The sequence below is a fragment of the Zalophus californianus genome, chromosome 6 (genome assembly GCF_009762305.2).
Source record: "Zalophus californianus isolate mZalCal1 chromosome 6, mZalCal1.pri.v2, whole genome shotgun sequence".
In the NCBI taxonomy this organism is placed as follows: domain Eukaryota; kingdom Metazoa; phylum Chordata; class Mammalia; order Carnivora; family Otariidae; genus Zalophus; species Zalophus californianus.
Genome location: NC_045600.1, coordinates 124,259,641 through 124,270,587, shown reverse-complemented (window position 1 = coordinate 124,270,587; position 10,947 = coordinate 124,259,641). Strand labels below are relative to the sequence as shown.

Sequence of the window (10,947 nt, the reverse complement as noted above, 5' to 3'; positions counted from 1 at the left end):
ATGACCTGAGCTGAAGGCGGTCGCTTAACCAACTGAGCCACCCAGGGCGCCCTATCTATAGATCTCTGTGTGATCATATGATTTTATTCCTCTTGGATAAATAACCATAAGTAGAATGTTGGCTCATATAGTAGGTATATGTTTAAATTTTAGGAAACCATCAAATTATTTTCCAAAGGACTGTTATCATTTTATATTCCCACCAGCGCATGAATATCTCAATTTATTCATATTCTCATAACACTTGGTAAAGTCAGTGTTTTTTAATTTTAATTTTTATTTGTTATAACATTTAGTGGTTCTAATGGTAATGGAGTGGTATCTTATTGTGGCTTTAATTTATGTTTTCCCTAAAAAATAATATTATTAGGCATATTTTTATGTACTTATTGGCTATTTATATTTTTTTATTTGTGAAGTGCCTGTTCAAATATTTTCCTTACATTATTATTAGTTTGTTTTTTGTTATTGTTTTGTAAGAACTCTTTCTATCTTTTGAATACAAGTCCTTTGTCATACATTTTTGGAAATATTTTCTCTCAGCTTATGGCTTGCCTTTTTAATTTTCCTAATAATTTTCTTTGCTCTCTGGAGAGCAAAACATTTTTATTTTGGTTATTTACTTATGCATTTTTGCATGCATGTATGTATGTATTTATATTTTACAATTTTACATTTTGTGTTGCATCTAAGAAAACTTTTCCTACCCTAACACCACATAGATTTTCTGTTTTCTTCTAGAAGTTTTATAGCTTTGGGTTTTCATTTTAGGTGTATAATCAATTTGGAGTTCATTTTTTTATGGTGTGAGGTAATGGTTAATGTTTATTTTATTGCTAGTAGTTTTCCAATTGTTCTAACATCCTTTATTGAAAATATTTTTTTCCACATTTAATTGCCTTGGAACCAGTGTCAGAACTCAGATCTGTTCTATACACGTAGGTATAGACCTGTGTTCCATTTATCTACTTGTCTATATTGATGCCAGTGCCACACTGCCTTGATTAGTGTTGTATTATATGAAGTCTCGAAGTCAGGTAGAGTAAGTATTCCAAACTTTTTCTTGTTTAGTTTTATAAAAGTCCATTGCATTTTCATATAAATTTTAATGTTAACTTGTCAATTTCTTTTAAAAAGCTTTCTAGAATTTTATTTGGAATTACATTGAATCTATAGATCAATTTGGGGATATTTGATATTGTTTTTTTCTCACTGTCTTTGATCAGGTCTTTATTCAAAATTAGCTGTCCAAATTATTTGACTTTTATGGAATAAACAAATGTAAGATTTTAGACAGCAGGCTTCTTGTCTTTCGTGGTGTGTTTCTTTCCTGCAGCCTTCTTGTCAGCTGCTGGTTTCTTGGTAGCTGCAGACGTTTTCCCCCACCAAAGGTTTCTTCTTCTTCACACCAGTAGCCTTCTTTCCTTCCTTCCCTACCACAGGCTTCTTGCTGGAACCCCCTTTCCGTCTGATTTGGCTTCTAAGGTTGCCGCTGCCTTGTCCATCCAGAGTTTGTAATTCTTGGCCTGGCAAAGAATGGTGTTCTGGTGCATGGTCTTTGCATATGGGTTTAGCTTCAACATGATTCTCAGGTTCTTCAGTGGATTCTTCTTCAGGACTCTGCCATGAATTTTCTTGCATCATGCTCGGAGGGCTCTTTGAATCTCTGGGCTTTTCAAGATTCTGCTACAGTCTGTATTAAGCATCTTATGCATGGGAAGGTTATGGTTACTCTTGAGGGAGGCAACCTTTCACCAAGTGCCGTACAGATCATCTAACTTGTGGAAAGCTCTTTCAGTCCAAATGCAGAAATGTCCCACATGCCCACCAGGAGCAAGTTTCAAAATCTTCAGTTTGCTTTCATTAAGTAAAGTAATTCCAGGGATGTTTCTGAAGGCCTTGATGATACTGTTGTCTTCATTGTAGATGATGCAGGGTCCCCTGCACTGGATACAATGACGGTTTCTCATTTTGCCATTGCCAGCTCTCATTTGCTGAGAGGCATAGATCTTTTTGATATTCCTTTTTGATACATAGACCTTTTTGATATCATTCCATTGATATCATAGACCTATTTGATATCATTTAAGTTTCTTAAGAAGCGAAACAGTCTCCTTGGTCTTCCTGTAGCCTTCAACTTTATCTTCAGCCATGAAAGGAAGTTCAGGAACTTCCTCAATAGGATGACCTTTAGACATGACCAGCACTGGTAAGGCTGAGGCAGCCAGGGCAGAGCAGATGGCATAAGGCTTCTGTGTTGCGTTCACTCTGTGCTGCCAATGATGCCAGGTTTTGGTTGGTGCAAATGTGCAGCCACCACGACATATATTTCCGAAAGCATCCTGGCCTTTTTAAAGTTGGTTATTATTATTTTCTTTATAAAATAGCTTTATTGAAGCACAACTGACATTATGATATGTATACATTTGAAGATATCTTTTAACATATTAGATATGTTAATTATATATGTTTTAACATATGAATACACCTGTTAAACTATCACCATAATCAAGATTGTGAATATGTATATGACATCCCCTCAAATTTCTTCATGTCGCTTTACGATCATTCGCTCCCTCACCTCTCCAGTCTGCCCCATCCATAGATAACCACTGATCGACTGTCACTATACAGTAGTTTGTGTTTTGTAGAATTTAAATAAAATTCTTTTTCTTTTACTTGGCATAATTATTTTGAGATTCCTTTATGTTGTTGCATGTATCACTAGTTAATTCCATTTTATTGCTGAGTAATATTCCACTGTATGAATATACTACAGTCTGTTTATTCAATCACTGGTGAGGATTTGGATTTTATAGGTTTTGGCTTTTATAAATATAGCTGCTATAAAATTCATGTACATATTTTTATATGGATATATGCCTTGATTTCTCCTGGGTAAATAAATACCTAGGTGTGAAATGGCTGGAATGCATGGTATATTAATTAATTGATTTTCAGATGTTAAATCAACTATGCACTGCTAGGATAAATCCAAACTGGCCATGCATTTGCTCTCTTTCACATGTTGATTCGGTTTGCTTGTACTTTGTCCAGGGATTTTGTGTTTATATTCACGAAAGACATTGCTTTGTAGTTTTCTTTTCTTGTAATGTCTTCTCCTGGTTTTCATATCAGAGTAATTCTAGTCTCATGGAATGAATTGGGAAGTCTTCCTTTCTCTTTGATTTTATGTAAGAGTTTGTAGTTTATGTAGAATTAATATTATTTCTTTTTTTAAAAAAATTTTTATTGTTATGTTAATCAACATATATTACATCATTAGTTTTTGATGTAGTGTTCCAAGATTCATTGTTTGTGCATAACACCCAGTGCTCCATGCAGAATGTGCCCTCTTTAATATGCATCACCGGGCTAACCCATCCCCCTACCCCTCTCCCCTCTAGAACCCTCAGTTTGTTTTTCAGAGTCCATCCTCTCTCATGGTTCATCTCCCCCCTCTGACTTAGTCTCCTTCATTCTTCCCCTCCTGCTATGTTCTTCTTTTTCTTTTTTTCTTAACATATGTTGCATTATTTGTTTATGTAAGAGTTTGTAGTTTATGTAGAATTAATATTATTTCTTGCTTAAATTCCTCAGTGAAGGTATTTGGGTCTGGTAGGCATTTTTTCACTTGTTTGCTTTTTAAGGATGAGTATAATTTTAATTTCCTTGATAAAGGACAATTCATGCTATCTGTTTCTTCTTGAGTGAGGTTTTTAGTTTATATATTTCAAAAAGTTGCCCATTTCATCTAACTTGTCAAATTTATTGATATAAAATTGTTATTAATAATCCATATATTTCTTTGAACCTATAGAATCTGTAGTAGTGTCACATGTTCATCCTTGAAGGTAGTAATCTGCACCTTCTTTCCTTCTGATCAGTCGGCTAGGGGTTTATCAGTTTATTGAGTTTCTAAAAGACCTGACTTGATTTCATTGATTTTTTTTTTTTTTGGTTAGTTTTCTGTTACATTAGTTTTCTACTCTTAAATTCCATTTTTTCTGTATGTATTCCATTATGTTTGCTCTTTTTTCTTACTGGTGGACTCTGTGTCATTGATTTGAGACGTTTTCTTTTCCTAACATAATTGAAGTGGAAGCCCACAAATTTGACATGTTGCATTTTCATTTGCATTCATTTCATAATACTTTCTAATTTCCATTCTGATTTTTTTCTTTGACCTATGTATATTTATAAGTGTGTAAATTAGTTTCCAATATTTAGGGATTTTTTTTTCCCTGAGAGATATTTCTATTATTGATTTCTAGTTTAATTGTTTATGGTTAGAGAACATAATTTGTTTGACTTAAATCCTTTTGAACTTATTGAGACTTGTTTTAGAGCCCAGAATATGTTATATCTTGGTTAATACTGTTTCTGTTGCCCATGAAAAAAATTCTGATGTTGGTTATTGGAATGTTCTGTATGTCAGTTAGGAAAAAAATGAAAGTCTTCTGTGTTTTTACTGAGTTCCTGTTATTTGTTCTATGAATTCTTATTTTTATTCTTATTTTTAATAATCTTTTATTCTTATTTTTAAAGATTTTATTTTTAAGTAATCTCTACACCTAATGTGGGGCTTGAATTCAAGATCAAGAGTCACATGCTTTACCGACTGAGCCAGCATTGGTGCCCCTCTATTAATTCTTAAGAATTAATAAATATTAATAATTATTTAAATCTCTTGACTGTAATAATGGATTTGTGTATTTCTTCCTGCAGTTCTATCAGTGTTTGCTTCAACTATTTTGAATTGGTGGTTGCATACATATTTAGGATTGGCATGTCCTCCGTAATTGACCCCTTTATCATTGCGAATTAAGCTTATTTTTGATAACAATATTCTGTGGTCCAAAATTGACTAGTTCTGATATTAAATGAGAAAAATTTAGTACTATTTAGATTATTTTTAATATGGTGTACAATTTTTTATCCTTTTTCTTTTAAATGATTTGTCTTTATATGTAAAACACAGTCTTTTTGTCTCTCTCTCTCTTTTTTTTGTAGGCAATATATAGTTAGATCTTAAACATTTTATCTAATCTGCTACTCCCCAACTTTTAATCAGAGTGGTCAGACCCTTTAAAACTGTGTGATATCTGGAAAACAGTATGGAGGTTCCTCAAAAAGTTGAAAATAGAGCTACCATACAATCCAGCAATTGCACTACTGGGTATTTACCACAAAGATACAAATGTAGGGATCCGAAGGGGTATGTGCACCCTGATGTTTATAGCAGCAATGTCCACAATAGCCAAACTGTGGGAAAGAGCCAAGATGTCCATCGACAGATGAATGGATAAAGAAGAAGTGGTGTGTATATATACAATGGAATATTATGCAGCCATCAAAAAGAATGAGATCTTGCCATTTACAATGACATGGATGGAACTGGAGGGTGTTATGCTGAGTGAAATAAGTCAATCAGAGAAGGACGTGTATCATATGACCTCACTGATAGGAGGAATTCTTAATCTCAGGAAACAAACGGAGGGTTGCTGAAGTGGTGGGGGTGGGAGGGATGGGGTGGCTGGGTGATAGACAGTGGGGAGGGTATGTGCTATGGTGAGTGCTGTGAATTGTGCAAGACTGTTGAATCACAGATCTGTACCTCTGAAACAAATAATGCAATATATGTTAAGAAAAAAAAAAGAAGAAGAAGATAGCTGGAGGGGAAGAATGAAGGGGGGGGAAATCGGAGCGGGAGAGGAACCATGAGAGACGATGGACTCTGAAAAGCAAACTGAGGGTTCTAGAGAGGAGGGGGGTGGGGGGATGGGTTAGCCTGGTGATGGGTATTAAAGAGGGCATGTTCTGCGTGGAGCACTGGGTGTTATGCACAAACAATGAGTTATGGAACACTACATCCAGAACTAATGATGTAATGTATGGTGATTAACAAAACAATAAAAAATTAAAAAATAAATAAAACTAGTGTGATAATTGGCATAATTAACTTTAAATCTTTCTTTTCTTTTCTGTTTATCTCTTCTGTACTTTGTTCCCCTGTTTCCTATTTCTTCTGTCTTAGGTAAAATGAATGTTATTTATGATTCCACTTTAACACCTGTTGGCTTATTAGTTATAGCTCTTTATGTTATTGTTTGGTGGTTGCTTTAGGATTTATAGAATACATCTTTAAGTTATTACAGTATATCTTCATGTGATCTTATAACACTTCAAGTAGAGCATAAGGACCATACAACAGTATATTTTTTTAGTTATCCTGACCTTTGTGCTATTACTGTTATCCATATGATTTTATATATTTTATAAACCCCACAGTACATTACTATTACTGTTGTTTAAACAATTTTTTTAAATAGATTTAAATAATAAGAAATAATCTTGTATATTTACCCAATGTGGTTATCATTTCTGGTCTCTTCATCCTGTGTGTAGATCCATATTTCTATCTCTCTTCTGCCTGTTGGATTTCCTTGTTTTGTGATAATGCATTATTTTGGCTTTATATGTCTGAAAATGTCTTTATTTTTTCTTCAGTTTTGAAATGTATTTTGTCTGAATATAGGATGACAGTTTTTACTTTCAGTGCTTTAAAAATTTTCCCTGTCTTATTGCTTTCCTTGTTTTTGTTTTTTTTTTATGAGAAATTTACCATCATCCTGATTTTTGTTCCTGTGTATATGACAAGTCTTTTTTCATGTCTGTTTTAAAAGATTTTCTCTTCATGAGGTGTTTTGAGCAATTTGATTATGATGTGCCTTGGTGTATTTTTTTTTTTCATGTGGCTTGTGCTTGGAATTTGTTAAATATCTTTGATTTTTAGCTTTGTAATTTTATCAAATTTGAAATGTTTTTGGCTATTATTTCTTCAGATACTTTTTTCTGCTCTTCTCCCTCTATGAATACCATTTACACACATATTAGACCACTTAAAGTTTTGTTTCACAGCTCACTGATGCTCTTTTCATTCATTTATTGTTTTTTTTTCCTCCTCCATGTGTTTGTTCTTGGATAGCTTCCATTGCTGTGTCTTCAAATTCACAAAATCTGTTTTTCTGCAATGCCTAACATACCCTTAATTTATATAGTATATTTCATTTTTCATCTCAGGCTTATCATTTACGTTTTTAGAGGTTTTATTTGGGTCATGTCTATTTAAATTTTTTTGAACACCTGGAATAGAGTTGTAATAACAATTGTAATGTTCTTTTCTGTTAATTCTAATGTATCTTTCACAGATCATTTTCCTGCTTCTTTGCATGTCTGATTATTTTTAATTGTTGTATGATATTGTGATTTTTGTCCTGTTACATGATGGACTTTTTGTATTCCTACAAATATTCTTTTTTTTTTTTTTCTTTAAGTAGGCTCCATGCCCAGTGTGGGACTTGACTCATAACCCGAGATCAAGAGTTGGGTGCTCTATTGACTGAGCCAGCTAGGTATCCCTACAAATATTGTTGAGCTCAGTTTGCCATTAGGTTACATGGAAACAGTTTGATCCTTTAGGGTTCTGCTTTAAGATTTGCTAGACAGGATCTAGTGTTCAATAAAGAGTTTTATTATCACCCATAAGTGAGGCACGTCTGTTCTTAGGATTCTACCCAATACCCTATAAATTATCCACCAGTATGGTTGGGGGAACAGATATGATTTTTAGCCCACGTGAGTGCAGGCACTGTTCCCTCTGATCCTTTTAGGATGCTCTTTCTACAACCTCTGGTAGTTTCTTCACATGCACGCCTTGATCATATTCTGCTGACCACTCAAAGACTTTTTCCAGCTCTCTCCTCTCTGGTACTCTGTTGCATGTACTCCGTGTGCCTTGCTCTGGAATCTCAGTTCTGTCTCCTCCATTAAAGCAATCTTCTGGGCTCTGCCTTAGTTGTACCTCTCTGTGTTGTAATCTGGAAACTCAAGGCAATTGTAGGGGGTTGCTCCTTTCATTTCCCATCTCTCAGGAATTACTATCCTTTGCTGTCTCATGTCTAGTGACATAAAGCCATTGCTTCATTTATTTTATCTATTTTTTCTTTAAAAAAGTAGTTGTTTCATGCATGAAGGCCTTTTGCTCTATTTTATCTGGAAACTTAACTATTTTTATTTCCAGAGATAGTCCTCCCTGCCCCATTGTGTGGACTCCTTTGTCATGGTGATCAGTCACCCCAGCTTTCCCTTTTCTGCTTGGCCTCCTTCCTCAGCCCTTTCCTTGACCTCAGATCCTGGTAGAACATTCCTGCAGTGATAGGAATTTCAGTGTAACCCTATAAAATCCATGTTCTAGTTTACAACCTTGACTAAGTCCCTCATGTAGCCCTGTTCATTATTATAAAAGGTATCTATTTATTTTTAATTAAAACTTTTTTTCTGGACTGTAAGGTACAGAAAGAGCTTGTTCAGGAGATCACATGTGAAGAAGTTTGTGGTTAGAATATTGGCAGATGTGGTGAAGCATGAGGTGAATGCTCAGCAGCAGATCCAGTCCTCATGAGAAGTCAGATGTTCATTCAGGATCCCACAGAAAATTTCCATAATGTTCTCATAGAAGTAGTGTGTATTAAGCCCCTGAGTGTATCTGGCCTTTGGCTCAATGTCAAGTCTGGTGTATCCAGGGTTGCATGGTCCTATAGCACAATGTTCAGGAATCCTCCAGATAAATGCTTCTCACAGTGGCAGCAAGGACTTAACTGCACCTTGGGATCCCATGGAGTGTCGAGAATGATGCCAATGGTTCAGAATAATGTCTTCTGTGAATACTCATTTTGCAAACATGATTTCTAATATTCCCATCCATGCAGGATATATATCACTTCCCCTGTTTTCCCAGTGAAGAAATAATGACTCAAGGAGGCAAAGTGACTTGCTTTGTCTCAACTGGTGGGTTACAGAGTTCTGCTTCAATGCTGATGTGTCTGATTTCATTCCTGAATATTTTTCAGTGTACCATCTAACCCATTCTATTCATACCATTGATAATGTAATGCTTTCTTGTTTTAAGTCATGAAGTAGCAGAATGGGTCATTGTTATGACCTGCACTGTGCCCTCCCCATCAAATTCCTATGTTGAAGCTCTACCCCCAATCTGGTTATATTAGGATATAGCACTTTTAAATGGGTAATTAAAGTTAAATGAGATCATAGGGTAGGACCCTGATCCAATGTGACTGGTATCCTTATAAGAAGAGGGAGAAACACCAGTGGTGGACACACAGGGGAAAGGCCACATGAGGACATAGTGAGAAGGTGACCAAGGAGAGACAAGCCAAAGAGAGGGGCCTCAGGAGAAACAGTCCTGCTGATACCTGAATCTTAGACTCCCCAGCCTCCAGAAGGGTGAAGCAAATAAATGTTTGTTGTTTGAGCCCCTCTGTCTACAGTACTTTGTTATGGCAACCCAACCAGAATAATACAGTCCTCAACACCAGAAAAAGTCAGAATCAAAGATTCCTACAGTCCTTTGCAAAATCTAGCATTTTGTGGATTGAGGATGTTTGACTCTCTCATCAGTTCAGGTCTCTTGACTACACAGATCTCTTGACTTCAGATCTCTTGACCCTCATGCCAACATCTTATTTAATAATTCAACCATCCCACCAAACTCCAGGGAAAATGTCTGTTGCACCTTCTGGGAACTGTGTTTGGAAACCATTTTTCTCACTTTGCTGAGGGTCCCTACTGAACAGTGATGGCCCAGGTTTCTCGGGATAGATGAGTACAGAATAGGGCTTCTGAAGGTGGCATTTTCTGCCACAGGCACCAGTATGGGACTGTCCCTAAGAGCATCCTTGAGTCCAGGTCAAAAGCCCCAGATCCAAGCAGCTAGAGAAAACCCTGAAAGACTGATATGGTGCCATCGTGCTTTGTAACAACCAGATTAGTGTGTGAGGCACACATGGTCACACATAATGCCCCAGAGAGGTGAGGGTGCTGTGCCTCTGAAAACTCACATTATGGACTCAGGTTTTTGTTTGTTTTTAATATTCTAAGTCCTTGTGATATTTCCCAAATTCCATAACTTCATCCACACTTTTCTTGATCCTAGTATTCCTTCCAAATATCAGACTTTGTCAGCCTAGATACCTTCAAGCCTAGCTCTTTAGCACGTACCTTCTGTATTTCTCCTTCCTCTTGATGGTGATTTTGGCCATTCAGTGCCAGCCTGAAAAAGCACAAAGGAGCTGTGGTGTGTGACTTGAGGCCAGAGTCCAGAACACCCTCTACCAACTGCAGTAGAAATTCCTTCTTTAGGTGAGGTGAGTAAACTCCGCACATCCCACAGTGAAGATGCAATCCCAGCCTGGAGCAGTGGTAGTTAAACTAGAAACAATCCAGCTTAAATTACCATATCAGTTTAGCTCTGAAAGAATAATAATAAGAAGAGATCAATATTGATATCTTTATTTAAAGGGAGTGGAGGGCTGAGGGCTGCATGTACGTGGGCAGAATGAGGAGGTTAAGAAGACCTGGATCCAGGTAAATCAGCCGTTGTCCCCAGCTCTGTCCATACCAGTCTCTGAAGCCCTATGTAGGGATTGTCCAGAGAGGCCCTGAGAATGCCCTTCAGCCTCCACTGTGCCTATTTTTTCCTGTATGTTATGGCAGGATAAGGAGGGAGACAAATGAGGAATGCACTCATGCTGTGTGATTAAATTCTCAAGCCAAATGTTTCCAAGTCTCCCCATTTTCCTCCACACAGATCCCCCTGAACCATGCCGCTAGAGGGATCCTCAGGGGAGCTGCCACAGCACTAAATGTCAGGACTGAGCACTCCAGAGACCACATCACAGGCTGCTCCCACAGCTCCTGGTGAAACCTGGTCTCCTAAGGCACCCCAGCCTGTGATCTTCAACACCTCACAGTTCAGCCATTATTAGCATCACTGAGGAATCTGAGAGATGCAAAAAGCCCTTTCTAGATGGCATTCAAATATTTACATGTGTAGTGGGGTAGTATTTTATAGAGAAACAACAAGTT

The 10,947-nt window shown here is 36.6% G+C and overlaps 1 pseudogene; it reads right to left on the bottom strand.

The window, feature by feature from the left end:
• Positions 1 to 1,289: 1,289 nt before the first annotated feature.
• On the bottom strand, positions 1,290 to 10,121 carry LOC113909173 (annotated as a pseudogene).
• Between the last annotated feature and the right edge of the window lie 826 nt (positions 10,122 to 10,947).